This window comes from Perca flavescens, unplaced genomic scaffold, assembly GCF_004354835.1.
Source record: "Perca flavescens isolate YP-PL-M2 unplaced genomic scaffold, PFLA_1.0 EPR50_1.1_unplaced_scaf_100, whole genome shotgun sequence".
NCBI classification, from domain to species: Eukaryota; Metazoa; Chordata; class Actinopteri; order Perciformes; family Percidae; genus Perca; species Perca flavescens.
Genome location: NW_021166516.1, coordinates 1 through 12,500, shown reverse-complemented (window position 1 = coordinate 12,500; position 12,500 = coordinate 1). Strand labels below are relative to the sequence as shown.

At 46.4% G+C, this 12,500-nt stretch overlaps 1 pseudogene; it reads left to right on the top strand.

The window, feature by feature from the left end:
- Window positions 1-12,356, top strand: part of LOC114551479 (atrial natriuretic peptide receptor 1-like) — a 14,865-nt pseudogene extending 2,509 nt beyond the window's left edge.
- The last annotated feature ends 144 nt before the right edge of the window (window positions 12,357-12,500 follow it).

Genomic DNA, 12,500 nt, shown 5'->3' with positions numbered 1-12,500 from the left:
CCGTATACACATCAGGAGACTCTAAACTATCTATTAATACACCGTATACACATTTAAACTATCTATTAATACATCATATACATATCAGGAGACTCTAAACTATCTATTAATACACCTCATTGACACATCATTGATGCCTCATTGACACCTCATTGATGCCACACGTTGGGTGTGTCTGTCCTAATCTCCTAATGTCCTTCCCTCGTCTCCAGGTACCGTTACGATGCTTCAGATGGTTGCAATAGTGATCTCTTTTGTCTTAGTCATCATAGTTACCGTGACCGTCTTCATCTACAGGTGAGACACTCACACTTTATAAAAACCTGAATCCAAACAACCTGGAGATACAGAAATAAACTCTCTGGGTTGGTTACATTTCTCTAAACCAATCAGAATGGTATTGGGGTTTAGGGTCCTCGCCACCACGAGACAAATCAGCATTGAGAATTGAACATGTAGCTGGACTTGAATGGCCTTCTTTTGACTGAAAGTACTGCCAAACAACAACTTTTTCTGCTCACCAGATCCATGTCCACTTTCTCACAGCCTACTGCATTGATCGCTCCACCTACATAAACACCTTCCCTCACCAGATCCATGTCCACTTTCTCACAGCCTACTGCATTGATCGCTCCACCTACATAAACACCTTCCCTCACCAGATCCATGTCCACTTTCTCACAGCCTACTGCATTGATCGCTCCACCTACATAAACGCCTTCCCTCACCAGATCCATGTCCACTTTCTCATAGCCTACTGCATTCAACGCTCCACCTACATAAACACCTTCCCTCACCAGATCCATGTCCACTTTCTCACAGCCTACTGCATTGAACGCTCCACCTACATAAACACCTTCCCTCACCAGATCCATGTCCACTTTCTCACAGCCTACTGCATTGATCGCTCCACCTACATAAACACCTTCCCTCACCAGATCCATGTCCACTTTCTCAACGCCTACTGCATTGATCGCTCCACCTACATAAACACCTTCCCTCACCAGATCCATGTCCACTTTCTCACAGCCTACTGCATTGAACGCTCCACCTACATAAACACCTTCCCTCACCAGATCCATGTCCACTTTCTCACAGCCTACTGCATTGATCGCTCCACCTACATAAACACCTTCCCTCACCAGATCCATGTCCACTTTCTCACAGCCTGCTGCATTGAACGCTCCACCTACATAAACACCTTCCCTCACCAGATCCATCTCCACTTTCTCATAGCCTACTGCATTGAACGATCCACCTACATAAACACCTTCTCTTACCAGATCCATGTCCACTTTCTCATAGCCTACTGCATTTAATGCTATACCTACATAAACACCTTCCCTCACCAGTTCCATATCCACTTTCTCATAGCCTACTGCATTGAACGATCCACCTACGTAAACACCTTCCCTCACCAGATCCATGTCCACTTTCTCACAGCCTACTGCATTCAACGCTCCACCTACGTAAACACCTTCCCATAATCAACGGCGCCGTCATTACGGCAACCAGCGTAGCGCGCCGAGTGCAAGTGTAGGGTTTGGTTCCCTGGGAAAAAATTCTAAGGTTCGGCAGAAACCAGAACCCCGTCAAAAAGCCCAATGTTCAGCCCAATCAGAAGCCTAATCCTGGATTTGGTGCATCCCTGGTATGCACTCCAATACGTTTCATATCCTACAGAACTAGGAGACCACCGGCCGATCTAGTACAGGACACCGAGCAGCAGAGAACAGGTGATTGTGAGTCAGGTACAGAGAACAGGTGACTGTGAGTCAGCTACAGAGAATCAGGTGACTGTGAGCCAGGTACAGAGAACAGGTGACTGTGAGCCAGGTACAGAGAACAGGTGACTGGGAGTCAGGTAAAGAGTACAGGTGACTGGGAGCCAGGTAAAGAGAACAGGTGACTGTGGGTCAGGTACAGAGAACAGGTGATTGTGAGTCAGGTACAGAGAACAGGTGACTGTGAGTCAGGTACAGAGAACAGGTAACTGGTTGTCGGGTACAGAGAACAGGTGACTGTGAGCCAGGTACAGAGAACAGGTGACTGTGAGTCAGGTAAAGAGTACAGGTGACTGTGGGTCAGGTACAGAGAACAGGTGACTGTGAGTCAGGTATAGAGAACAGGTGACTGTGGGTAGGGTAGTTTCTTATGCCCAGACCTTCTTCCACAGCTCTGGAGAGGAAGGTCTGGCTAGTCCACACAGCATTCCTGGATGGGAGAAAAACCTGCTCTGGTTTATTGGCCTTTCTTTTAACCAATCACGATCGTCGTGGGCGGGGCTAAGCTCCGTGCCTCTGCTCAATAGTCTCTGGAAGGAACTTGTTTTGGTGGAACATGTGTACGTTCAAAAGTAGTTTTAGTTGTGCAACAGAAAACTCAGATTGGACAGATAGTCTAGCTAGCTGTCTGGGTTTATCCTGCAGAGATCTGAGGAACAGTTAACCATAGTCCTCACAAATCCACCGGAGGTTAGAACCCCAACACAGAGACAGAAACACACACACAGACACACACAAAAACACACACACACCTGTGATTGTTTGTGCTGAACAGGAAGTTGAAGCTGGAGAGCGAGCTGGCGGCTCAGCTGTGGAGGGTTTCCTGGGACGACGTTCAGATGAGTAACCTGGATAAAGTCCTGAAGAGAACCTGCAGCAGACTTACCATGTCTCTGGTAACACACACACACAGTCACACACACACACACACACACACACACACACACACACACACACACACACATAACACACACACACACATGTTCTTCATCCCAGCAATAGCTTGCTGGAGTTCTGAGTAAAGTGGTGCATAATTGGTGGCAGGTCTGGGAGATCATCCAGAATGTGTAGGTCGACAGGGTTGGTGTGGTTGAAGGCGGTCCTTGAAGAGCATGGACCCGTCAGCTGATCGGACTGGGGTAATCGCCCACTTCCTGGGGCAGTATGATGCTTTTATGGCATTGTAAAAGCCTTGAGTGTCATTGCAGTCTGCCAGGTTCTGGATTATTTCGCGCCTTTTGCACCCACCAGGTGTCCTCCATAGTCTGGAGGGCTCGCTGGGTTTCTGTTCTTGCAGCAGTGAAGGTGGTTTTAAGGGTGGGAGATCCAGGGCAGGACAGGAGAGCTTTGTGGGCCTCATGCTTGTTTTTTAGGAGTAACTGTATCTCAGCTGAGTTGCAGTCAAACCAGTCCTCGTGACTTTTCCTTGGTTGGCCGAGCTCCTCTGAGGCTACACTGTGATTGTCCTGGCGCAGAGCTGGCCAGTCAGTTGTTTCCTCTGGGAGCTTATTGAGGTTTTCAGCAAGGAGCCATCGCAGGTTGTCTTTGGTGGTGAGGCTATTTAGCGCTATACAGTTGAGATTCTTGTTTGGAGCGGTCCTCGGGCCACGGGGTTGAATGCTCATGAGTAGTTTGGATCTGACCATGAGGTGGTCAGTCAAGCACTCACCTCCGCGCATAACACAGGTAAAGGTAAAGGTACTTTATTGTCACATACACATACATGTATTGAAATTCATTCTCTGCATTTAACCCATCCCTCAAGGGAGCAGTGGGCAGCCAATCACAGCGCCTAGGGACCAACTCCAGATCTGAGCCAGTGCCTTGATCAAGGGCACTGACTGGAGGACCTAGTACATGTTTTTGATGGGTGGTGAGGACGACTTGGATGTCCTTTTGACGGACAATCACATAGTCAAGGACGTGCCAATGTTTTGAGCGGTGGTGCTGCCAGGTGGTCTTAAACCTGTTCTTCATCTGGAAGATGGTGTTAGTGATGACCAGCTGGTGCTCTGCACAGAGGGAGAGGAGTCTGAGCCCTTTGTGGTTCATTTTCCCCACACCATGCTGACCAATGACTTCGCTCCATACCAGGGGCTCCGTGCCCACTCTAGCATTGAAATCTCCCATGAGTATGAGCCTGTCTGTAGCCGGGTTTTCTGTAGGATGGCATCAAGAGCTCTGTAGAAATCCTCTTTGAAGTTGAGCTTGGCATCAAGAGTTGGGGCTTATGCACTGATGAGAGTGGCGAAGCGTCACTTAGCCAGGGGGATGCGCCATGTCATCAGTCTCTCATTGATGCCGATGGGGGGTTCCTGAATGTGCTGCAGCAGTTTAGACTTCACAGCAAAGCCAACTCCATGGTTTACGGTGAGTGCCTTCGGGGACCCCCTTCCAGAAGAAGGTGTACCCAGCACCAACCTCTGTCAGGGAGTCCTCTCCATGTGGTCTGGTCTCGCTGAGAGCTGCTATGTCGATGTTGTATCTTGCGAGCTCCAGGGCCACCAGAGCTGTCCTGCGGAGGGGCCTGTCAGGAGTGTGGGGAGCAGACCATTTTTGGACCACCTTTTCCAGGTCCTTGCCCATCACAGGGGTGAGCAATGTGGGGCTGCTCAGTCACAATGGAAGCTGCCGAAAAGCCACGCTGCTCCATCCCGCAGTCCTAGCAATGGACCTTTTTCACGGCAGACATGTTGACATGTCATAGTAGGGAAAGCACAGGTGCATTCAAAACCATTACTGATGGCTGCATTCCACTTAGGAGAGGTCCTGGTATTGTGCATACTGACTCACTGATATATCTTACTGGGACACTTGATGGAACTGAGCCATCGTTAAGGTTATCAATCTCAGCTGTGCTTTTCCTACTATGACAAGTCAACATGTCTGCTGGGAAAAAGGTCAATCATTACTCCATTGCCGCATGTGTGCATGGTTTGGTTAGACACTCCCAGACACACACATACACAGAGACACACACACAGACACAGACCTACAGACACAGAGACACACATACTAACACATATACACACACACACACACACACACACACACATGGCACACATTTAGAATGGTTTCCAGTAACTGCGGGCTGGACCAATCACGTCCCTTTTTTCTCTTCAGAAAGGATCTAACTGCGGCTCTCTGATGACGATGGAGGGAAACTTCCAGATCTACACTAAGACTGGCTACTACAAGGTCTGCCTCCCCCCCCACACACACACACACACACACACACACACACACACACACACACACACATACACGCACTCAGAATCAGGTGATGATGTCATGAATCTGTCTCCTGCAGGGAAACCTCGCCGCCATCAAGTACATCAACAAGAAACGATCGAACTGACCCGGAAAGTTCTGTTTGAACTCAAACATGTAAGAACTCTCTCACACACACACACACACACACACACACACACAAACACACACACACACACACACACACACAGTTTGAGCCAGTTTCACTCCACCTTCTCTCTGACATAGTCAAGCAGCTTTGTCCGGCTAATTGCTTGCTGGATAGTATCCCTGCACGCTTACTTAATGATGTTTTTAACACTGTTGGGTCCAGTATTTTATCCTTGGTTAACTCATCTCTCAGCTCAGGGTGTCCAGCTGCTTTTAAACATGCTGTTGTGCAACCTCTTTTAAAAAAGAAAAATCTGGATCCGTTGGTTTTGTCTAATTTTAGACCTATTTCTAAACTTCCCTTTTTATCTAAAGTCTTGGAGAAGGTTGTTTTTAATCAACTTCAATCATTTTTTAGATGATTTTAGTATTCATGAAAAGTTCCAGTCTGGTTTTAAGCCTCAGTACTGAAACTGCCCTCCTGAGAGTCTACAATGACCTTCTCTTAGCGGTCGACTCAGGAGACTCCGCTGTTTTAGTGCTTTTAGATTTGACTGCTGCCTTTGACACTGTCAACCACTACATCCTTTTATCCCGACTCAAACTAAGTGTTGGCATTACGGGCATAGCCCTAACATGGTTTGAATCTTACTTGACAGATAGGAGTGTTGCTGTCCACCTTGGGAATTGCTCTTCATCTGCTGCCCCTCTTTCTTGTGGGATCCCCCAAGGCTCCATTTTGGGACCCTTGCTCTTTTCTCTGTACATGCATTTAAAAAAAAAAAACATAACATTTCTTTCCATTGTTTTGCAGATGATGTACAAATCTATTTGCCTGTAAAAAACAATGAGAAGGACACTATCCAGCCGTTGTTAAACTGCTTGAGTGATCTCAAAATATGGTTGGATCAGAATTCTCTCTGTCTCAATGATAATAAGACTGAAGTTGTTGTGTTTGGTCGTGCTGAACATTTTAGTGCCTGTGTAGATACTCTCGGTACTTTAGGCTCCCAAATTCAAACTTTTACCAGAAATCTGGGAGTGATTTTTGACAGTGCTTTTAAATTTGACAAACAGATTAGTTCTGTTGTTAAAACCAGCTTCTTCCAGCTGAGACTTTTGGCTAAGGTCAAACCTTACCTGCTACGTAAAGACTTTGAAAGAGTCATACATGCATTTATTATGTCCCGTTTAGATTACTGTAACTCACTGTATGTTGGATTGGATCAGTCATCCCTTCATCGGTTACAGTTAGTCCAGAACAGAGCAGCTCGGCTTTTAACCAAAATTGTTAAATTAGGACCAAAAAGCGCAACCACATTACACCAGTTCTGGCCACGCTCCACTGGCTTGCTGTTTGTTTCAGGATTGAATTTAAACTTGTATTAATTGTTTTTAAGATCTTAAATGGGTTATCGCCTTCTTACTTATCGGAGCTCTTACATGTCCACACACCTGTCAAAGCACCGAGGTCGTCCAATCAGATGCTCCATGCTTGAGACCCACTATTATTCATTGGCTTTCAATTCAAGCTGAGCTTTGATATCTTGACCTTTTTCTTTTTCTACTGTCAGTTATTTTGTGTTGTATATTGTGCTTTGTTTGTGTTTATTATCTCTTTGCTTTTTGGAGCTTGTTAAGCATTTTGGTCAACTATGTTTGTTTTTAAACGTGCTATATAAATAAAATTGAACTGAACTGAACACAGACACACACACAGACCAACACACAAACAGACAGACAGACAGACACACACGCACACACATACAGACATTATTATTTTAAAGGGGTGATAGAATGCAAAACCGATTTTACCTTCCCATTGACACCTCTTTCCTCTGCAGATCTCACAATCTGAAACTGCTGCTGAAAACAGGCGAATCTCAACGAGCTCCTCATCATCTGGCTCTAGTCTCTAGTCTAGTCTTTGTCACGCCCCAACGTTTAGATGACCTCAGGTCAGCTACACCACTGACCTGAGGTCAGCTTAGTCTTCTGAATCTAGGTCACGCAGATCTCAGACACTTTGTACATTGTTCGTCCGCTATTTCACTAGTAAATTCACTTCTGAGACTTTTTTATGCGAGAAATCAACTATGTAGAGGTCAAATATGGGCCGTTTTACGACAATTGATGGCTAATTGCAAATTTTGTTTGACTGTGTGTCGCAGTTCAGCGGCCTAGCCCCTTACACCCCTTACATTCACAAAAATGCATTCAATTGAAATCGGACAGAAGTGTTAGCTTTGTAAGACCTTGGGGTAGCTGTAATATAAGTGGCGTGACGAAATTCAAACTGTAAATATATACACTATATATACTATAGTCATGCCGGAGCCTCGGTTGTCCAGTAACAAAACATTGCAGTGTCTGAAATATGAGACATGCTGTCTCGTCTCCACTGTATGTGTATGTGGTTCCTCAACCAATCAGCGCGCAGCTCATCTAAATATTCATGAGCATTCCATATTTGGAAGAAAAGCTCTTGTTACAAATAGGGCCAAAACACAGGGATGCATAAGGGCCAATAAAATATCAACCAGGACATTTTCAGCCCAACCAATGTTACATACCCCATTAGGAGACCATAAGGAACAGTGTGAAATACCCTATATAATCATTCTATTACCCCTTTAATATTTTTAGATAACCTCCCACTGACTGGTTCTGAATCTCAGTTTTTGTATTTTTATGTTTTTGTGATTTTTCAGATGCGAGATGTTCAGAACGAGCACCTGACCCGTTTCATCGGCTCCTGCATTGACCCGCCCAACATGTGCATCATCACCGAGTACTGCCCCAGGGGCAGCCTTCAGGTACAACTACCCCAGTATTTACCTTTCCCCAGGGGCAGCCTTCAGGTACAACTACCCCAGTATTTACCTTTCCCCAAGGGCAGCCTTCAGGTAGAACTACCCCAGTATTTACCCTGTCCCCAAGGGAAGCCTTCAGGTACAACTACCCCAGTATTTACCCTGTCCCCAAGGGAAGCCTTCAGGTACAACTACCCCAGTATTTACCTCTCCCCAAGGGCAGCCTTCAGGTACAACTACCCCAGTATTTACCCTGTCCCCAAGGGAAGCCTTCAGGTACAACTACCCCAGTATTTACCTTTCCCCAAGGGCAGCTTTCAGGTACAACTACCCCAGTATTTACCTTTGCCCAAGGGAAGCCTTCAGGTACAACTACCCCAGTATTTACCCTTCCCCAAGGGAAGCCTTCAGGTACAACTACCCCAGTATTTACCTTTCCCCAAGGGCAGCCTTCAGGTACAACTACCCCAGTATTTACCTTTCCCCAAGGGCAGACTTCAGGTACAACTACCCCAGTATTTACCTTTCCCCAGGGGCAGCCTTCAGGTACAACTACCCCAGTATTTACCTTTCCCCAAGGGCAGCCTTCAGGTACAACTGTATTTACCCTGCCCCAGGGCCAGTCAGGTACAACTACCCCAGTATTTACCCTGCACCAGGGCCAGTCAGGTACAACTACCGCAGTATTTACCCTGTCCCAGGGCCAGTCACGTACAACTACCCCAGTATTTACCCTGCCCCAGGGGCAGCCTGCAGGTACAACTGCCCCAGTATTTACCTTTCCCCAAGGGCAGCCTTCAGGTACAACTACCCCAGTATTTACCTTTCCCCAAGGGCAGCCTTCAGGTAGAACTACCTCAGTATTTACCCTGTCCCCAAGGGAAGCCTTCAGGTACAACTACCCCAGTATTTACCCTGTCCCCAAGGGAAGCCTTCAGGTACAACTACCCCAGTATTTACCCTGTCCCCAAGGGAAGCCTTCATGTACAACTACCCCAGTATTTACCTCTCCCCAAGGGCAGCCTTCAGGTACAACTACCCCAGTATTTTACCCTGTCCCCAAGGGAAGCCTTCAGGTACAACTACCCCAGTATTTACCTTTCCCCAAGGGCAGCTTTCAGGTACAACTACCCCAGTATTTACCTTTGCCCAAGGGAAGCCTTCAGGTACAACTACCCCAGTATTTACCCTTCCCCAAGGGAAGCCTTCAGGTACAACTACCCCAGTATTTACCTTTCCCCAAGGGCAGCCTTCAGGTACAACTACCCCAGTATTTACCTTTCCCCAAGGGCAGACTTCAGGTACAACTACCCCAGTATTTACCTTTCCCCAGGGGCAGCCTTCAGGTACAACTACCCCAGTATTTACCTTTCCCCAAGGGCAGCCTTCAGGTACAACTGTATTTACCCTGCCCCAGGGCCAGTCAGGTACAACTACCCCAGTATTTACCCTGCACCAGGGCCAGTCAGGTACAACTACCCCAGTATTTACCCTGTCCCAGGGCCAGTCACGTACAACTACCCCAGTATTTACCCTGCCCCAGGGGCAGCCTGCAGGTACAACTACCCCAGTATTTATCTTTCACCAAGGGAAGCCTTCAGGTACAACTACCCCAGTATTTACCCTGTCCCCAAGGGCAGCCTTCAGGTACAACTACCCCAGTATTTACCTTTCCCCAAGGGCAGCCTTCAGGTACAACTGCCCCAGTATTTACCCTGTCCCCAAGGGAAGCCTTCAGGTGCAACTACCCCAGTATTTACCTTTCCCCAGGGGCAGCCTTCAGGTACAACTACCCCAGTATTTACCCTGTCCCAGGGCCAGTCAGCTACAGCTTCTATCCATTTGATTTCTATGCGTATGCCTCTCTCTCAGCTGTCTATCAGCTCTGTTTCTTTGCAGCAGCAGCTCCATCAGATCTTCTCTCAGTTACAGTTATCTGTCAGCACTGTAACCTAGCAACCTCCCAGCACTGTAACCTAGCAACATGAGAACACATGTGGGCCAGCTGTGGGTGGATGCAGGCAGCGTGGGGTTTGGGTTATTCTGAGAGGAGGAATACTTTATCACGATGTCCAGCCTGGATGTTACTCATATGCAAGGCAACAACAGGAGACGAGAAGGAGACGAGGAGGAGATCAGAAGGTGACGAGAAGGAGAAAAGAAGGAAACGAGAAGGTGATGAAAAGGAGATGAGAAGGATACCAAAAGGAGAGAAGAAGGAGATGAGAAGGAGATGAAAAGGAGAGGAGAAGGAGATGAGAAGGTGATGAAAAGGAGAGGAGAAGGAGATGAGAAGGACACCAAAAGGAGATGAGAAGGATCCCAAAAGGAAAGAAGAAGGAGATGAGAAGGAGATGAAAAGGAAAGGAGAAGGAGATGAGAAGGACACCAAAAGGAGACGAGAAGGATCCCAAAAGGAGACGAGAAGGAGACGAGAAGGAGACGAGAAGGATACCAAAAGGAGAGAAGGAGATGAGAAGGAGACCAAAAGGAGACGAGAAGGAGACGAGAAGAGGACCAAAAGGAGACGAGAATGAGACGTGAAGGAGGGTTAAGGTTAGGGTTAGGGTTAGGGCAAAGCAGAGAAAGGGGAGGTAACCTTGCTCCTTATGACCTCATAAGGAGCAGATTCCTGATTGGTCCATCTGAGCTTTCATTTTGTCAAAGGCAGAGCAGGATACCCAGGGCTCGGTTTACACCTATCACCATTTCTAGCCACTGGGGGGCCATAGGCAGGCTGGGGGAACTCATATTAATGTTAAAAAACCTCATAAAATGACATTTTCATGCCATAGGACCTTTTCTTGTAATATTGTAAAATGTTTCCCTCATCAAAAGATATAAATATATATATATATATATATATATATATATATATATATATATATATATATATATATATATATAGGCCTTTTGGCCAGTTTTCAGCTCTGACAGTTTGGAGTCATGTTGTTGTTCAGGAGCAGCTGTTTATTACTTTAACTACATTACACACACACACACACACAAGCACACACACACACACACATAAGCACACACACACACACACACACACACACACACACACACACACACACACACACAAGCGCACACACACACACACACACACACAGACAGAGCGATCTGTAATTTGATTAAGTGCTGCAGAACACGTAGCTGCATCATAATGAAAGTGTGTGTGTGTGTGTGTGTGTGTGTGTGTGTGTGTGTGTCCTGTGTGTGTGTGTGTGTGTGTGTGTGTGTGTGTGTGTGTGTGTGTGTGTGTGTGTGTGTGTGTGTGTGTGTGTGTGTGTGTGTGGTGTGTGTGTGTGTGTGTGTGTGTGTGTGTGTGTGTGTGTGTGTGTGTGTGTGTGTGTGTGTGTGTGTGTGTGTGTGTGTGTGTGTGTGTGTGTGTGTGTGTGTGTGTGTGTGTGTGTGTGTGTGTGTGTGTGTGTGTGTGTGTGTGTGTGTGTGTGTGTGTCTGTGTGTGTGTGTGTGTGTGTGTGTGTGTGTGTGTGTGTAGGACCTGATGGAGAGCGACAGCATCACTCTGGACTGGATGTTCAGATACTCTCTCATCAATGACATCGTCAAGGTAACGGCCTGTCACATGGGGGGGGGGGGGGTGTAGGGGGGTGTAGCCTCTCCTCCCCCTTTAGATAGATCCATCCCATAATACTCAGTGTTTTCTCCTCTCTCATGTTGCTGTCCAACGCAACACATTCATTTAATCAGTCAATGCTTATTTCCAAAGGGATCATTTCAAAATCATAGCCCAAACCTTTCCATAAGTGGTCATTTCAAAATAAAAGCCCAAACCTTTCCATAGGAGATCATTTTCTAAATAAAAGCCCAAACCTTTCCATAAGAGATAATTTCAAAATAAAAGCCCAACCCTTTCCATAAGAGGTCATTTCAAAATAAAAGCCCAAACCTTTCCATAAGAGATCATTTCAAAATAAAAGCCCAAACTTTTCCATGAGATCATTTTCAAAATAAAAGCCCAAACCTTTACAAAAGAGATCATTTCAAAATAAAAGCCCAAACCTTTCCATAAGAGGTCATTTCAAAATAAAAGCCCAAACTTTTCCATGAGATCATTTTCAAAATAAAAGCCCAAACCTTTCCAAAAGAGATCATTTCAAAATAAAAGCCCAAACCTTTCCATAGGAGGTAATTTCAAAATAAAAGCCCAAACCTCCTATTTGTCACTGAGACCAGATTCTGATGTCATCTATTTATTGTTGTTGTTGTTTTTAGGGCATGTTGTTCCTCCACAACAGCGTCATCGTCTCCCACGGCAACCTGAAATCATCTAACTGCGTGGTGGACAGCCGCTTCGTCCTCAAGATCACAGATTATGGTCTGCAGAGTCTGAGGACAGCCAGCTGTCCTGATGACACACACGCTTACTACGCACGTAAGACACACACACACAGGGACACACACACACACAGACCCACACACACACACACACACACAAACACACACACAGACACACAGAGACACACACACACACAGACAGGGACACACACACACACACACAGACAAACACAGAGACACA